Below are 4134 nucleotides of genomic sequence, written 5' to 3'. Positions count from 1 at the left end.
GCTGCTCCCCACACACTTGGTATACTCTGGTCTCGGGGCCTTGGCCCGGTGGTTCCTTCTGCCTAATGATCTTCCTTCAGATAACCACACGTTAACTTGCACACTTGATGTTGCTTGTTTCAATGTTAGCTTCTTAACTAGGCCTACCCTGAAAATTCGATTTAAAATCGCAACCCCACCTCTATCCCCACCTCCTCATTACCCGCTTGCTTTGTTCTTAGCACCTACCACCTTCTAACATACCTTATAATTTATAGTTTTGTCTACTGTCTATGCCTCCCCCACAAGAATGTAAGCTGAATGTGGGGAACAATATATATATATGCATATTTTTTCACTACTGTGTGTATAATAAGTACTCAATAAATATTTGTGGAAGGAATAAAAATCACAAGGATTCTGAAGTCCCAGCACCATGGAGCTACTATATCCCTGGATGGTTCTATGACACAGAAATAAGTTTCTGCCTTTGTCAAGTTGGGTCTTGGTTCTGGCAACTGACTCCATGTCTTGATACAAAGGTTAGGAAGTGACTTGGAAGACGCCACTCAATCTATCACTCCCCAGCGTGCAGCCCATCACAATGAAAATTTCTGATTCTCCTTATCAACAAATCAAACGAGATCAATTTGATCTGGCCTCGACTTTGTCTTCCGCTTCTTCACCTACTATTCTCAGTCATGTCTGTTTCCTCATTAGGGCCTTTGCGCCGACTGTTCCACTTGCCTGAAACCCTCCTCCCCAGCCTTAGCCCCAGATTTTTACAGGACTGCCTCCTTGTCATCAGTCCACCATCCACCACCCCAGAGAGGTCCTTCTTGGACATCCGGCCTACAAAGAGAGCCATCCCTGCCCTAGGATCCCTCTCTACCCTTGCACCCTGCTTTTTATTCATGATAGCACTTAACATAATTGCTCATTAAACTTCTCATTATTTGCCTGTCTCCACGGGGAATTGAGAGTCTTATCTATCAGCTCCCATCTCCTGTTGGTAGAAGTTTGTATCCATGGGTCTTAATTCCTTGCTCACACCTGGGATGCTTATAGGCCAAAATATCCCAGGGACAGAAAACAAAGATGTCTAGGTTCATCTTTGAGGTGGCATGCTCTCAGCGCCAAGTGATGGAAGCCCTCAGGGAGCGGCTCAACTCAGAGGTATGGCTGAGGAGCTGTTGGGGGCTTTAGAGGCTTCTGATAGACATCATTCTCTCCCCATGCCCCACCCCCCCATGTGTAAGCTTTATGAGAAGGGGCTTTATCTGTCCAGTACTCTATTCTTAGTGCATACAGCAGTGCCTGGACTTAGCAGGTATTGGGCAAATGTTAACTGAATGAATTCATTAAAATCCATAGATGTTTCTTTGTCTTTTTCCTCACCTGTAGAAGGGGAATCATGACCCAGTTGATCTTGCAAGGTTGTTGTGAGAGTCAAATCTAATAAAACATGAAGACGCTTAGCACAGGCAAAGACCACAGAAAGTTGTAAGCTATTATGATTCGGCTGTGTGATTTTGATCCCGAGAAGATCACTTACTTCTTCTAGACCTCAGTTTGTCAATAATCGGAGTTTTACCTTTCTCCAAGTTGGAATAAGAGCAAAATGTGATGATACGCATGAGTGACAGTATTGTATAGATTTACATTGTGATTATCGCTCACTCATCCTTTTGAGTTGAGTTGCATCCTTTTGAGTTTTGACTTTTTAAGTATGAACTTAAGTGGAGAAGCTACTCAGAAAATGCAGTTTGCATAAAGACTTTACAGAGAAGGGGGGCCAGCTGAGTGTTCTTGTTAAATTACATCGTGCCCCAATCAGGATACGCTAAGCAATGCCGCGGTGGCCAACAGCTCAGTGGTTATAGACACTAAAGGTTTACTTCTCGCTCACACTACCTGTTCCCTCTACTTTGCCCGGGAGCTCTTTGATGTTGGCCTTATTCGGCAGAGGCTCTACCACTTGGAATGTCTTAAGTTGGAGAGGTGGAGAATCCAGGGGGCTGGAGAGTCCGTCACACGCTGGCAATGAGTTGCTCCAGCCTGAAAGGGACACATCACCTCTATTGGCCACTTATATGGTCTTGCTCAACTGCTAGGGGACAGGGGAGTATAATCCTCCCACATACTTGAAAGGGAGGGAAATGCAGATGGACAATCACAAGGATTCTGGAGTCCCAGCAAGGGACTACATCTACTAATCTGCTTTTTCCACATAAGAGGTCACAAAATTATCTTTAAGATGGTCAATATTTAAAAAACTTTATTGGCGGGGGGTGGCACAGTCAGTTAAGCATCTGACTCTTGGTTTCAGCTCAGATCACGATCTAGGGGTCCTGGAATCGAGCCCCACATCGGGCTCCCTGCTTAGTGGGGAGTCTGCTTCACCTTCTCCCTCTGCCCCTCCCCTCTCTCAAATAAATAAAGAAATCTTTAAAAAGTAAAAATAAAACTTTTTTATTATGGGAAATTTCAAATACGCACAAAACAGGATAGGATAATGAACCCCCACGTATCCATCACCCAGCAGCACACCACCATTTTTAACTACCAAAAGCATTTCCATTGTACAAAGGAGTTTTTTAATCATATAAACTCTTGTATGGGACTTTTGGGTACTGCTAAATTTTGCCACTGGAAATCATACTGCATGAACATCCTTACTCATAAGTTGTCACTTATTTGATTATTTCCATAGGATAAAATCCTTTGGCCTTTTTAGTGATAATTTTCAACCCATCTCTCTCTCCACCAACTAACCTCCTGGTCACTGCTCATTCCCAAAGTAATACAGAGTCGCAGGAAAAAGCGAAGGGCCGGGCAGTAGGTCATGTCCAAGCAAAATGTTTTTCAATTTTCAATAATACTCTAGACACACATATCTCAAGGAAAATAAGATCAATACACCATTTATCAGATTGAAGTTAAATGTGATTTGGTGCTCAATTTGGCAGCACATATACTAAAATTGGAGTGACACAGAGATTAGCACAGCCCCTGTGCGAGGTTGACATGCAAACTCCTGACATGCTCCATATTTTCATAAATAAATAAATAAATAAATAAATAAATAAATAAATAAAATATTTGTGATAGAAGAGGTTAACATCTCTTAAATGGTTATTTAGTGAGAAATATTCTGAATTTCCCCCCAAAACTTTCACGCCCTAATCTAAGTCCTCTTATTGAAGACTACTTTGAGTCAGGGCTTTGCAGTTTGCTAGAAAGACATGAATCCTGGTTTCAGGAATACACTATCTATAAGCTGTGTGACCTAAGTCAAATTATTTGACTTTTTCCAAGCCTCTATTTTTTCTGTTGGTAAACTGGCAACTCTTAACTCACTGGTTTGTTGTGAAATGTGTCAATGAAATAAATAATGTGTTAATGAAAGCATTTATTACCAGGTCTGGTATATGAAGGGTGCACAATACCCATTTCATTCTTTTTCATCCTTTCTTCCTCTTGTATTTTCAGGTTATACTCAAGGATGAGCACTGTAGTGATTTTGAATAACAATTTTCAAGTTGTAGTTCCTAGTGAGCATGTGCTTCTTGATGTGTCCAGCAATCAATAATAGTGGTTTGAAATTAGTGTTTTTCCATGACACCAAAACAAAATTTTGGAAAATTCTTTCAGGTAAGCTCTTTCTTTGGAAAATTCCCATTCCCTCATTTGCAGCAGCCAAGTGCTATGTACCCCAGGACCCTACACCTTTAAAATTGTTATTTTCAATGTTAATAAATGATTTCATTCATTTCCTGTTCTCTATTCATCAACCTGCCAGCAGCAGTCACACACCGACCTTAAAATAACCGTACTGGTAAACAACTGGTTCAAATGATTAGTAGGATGTCTGTAATTGTGTTACGTAGTCAACCCGGTTGGAAACGAGCAGACACGACTCCTCGTATCTAGCTGTGTGAATCGGCGACCGCAAGTAAAGAATAGGTTCAGGAGGGCCTGGAAAGAAGGTACCATAAGACTTGAAAAGAGGAGTTCAAGGTTGGTGAGACTAGAAGGTTCTGTTTTGCTCTTGTCATATTCTCCGGCACGCCCGGCACTCGTAAGCGCACAGTAGGGATTAATGAGTACATCTGGGTTGAGTGGATGCTGGAAGGGCAGCAAGAGTTCTCCAAA

The 4134-nt window shown here is 41.9% G+C and overlaps 1 non-coding gene across 1 annotated transcript; it reads left to right on the top strand.

The window, feature by feature from the left end:
* The first annotated feature begins 2932 nt into the window (after positions 1 to 2932).
* On the top strand, positions 2933 to 3036 carry LOC112668005 (U6 spliceosomal RNA). The gene has a single exon (XR_003141386.1). It is a non-coding gene; the product is annotated as a U6 spliceosomal RNA (small nuclear RNA).
* The last annotated feature ends 1098 nt before the right edge of the window (positions 3037 to 4134 follow it).

This window comes from Canis lupus, chromosome 21, assembly GCF_003254725.2.
Source record: "Canis lupus dingo isolate Sandy chromosome 21, ASM325472v2, whole genome shotgun sequence".
Lineage (NCBI taxonomy): Eukaryota > Metazoa > Chordata > Mammalia > Carnivora > Canidae > Canis > Canis lupus.
Note: the sequence above shows the minus strand (reverse complement) of the source record. Positions and strands in the feature narration are given on the sequence as shown.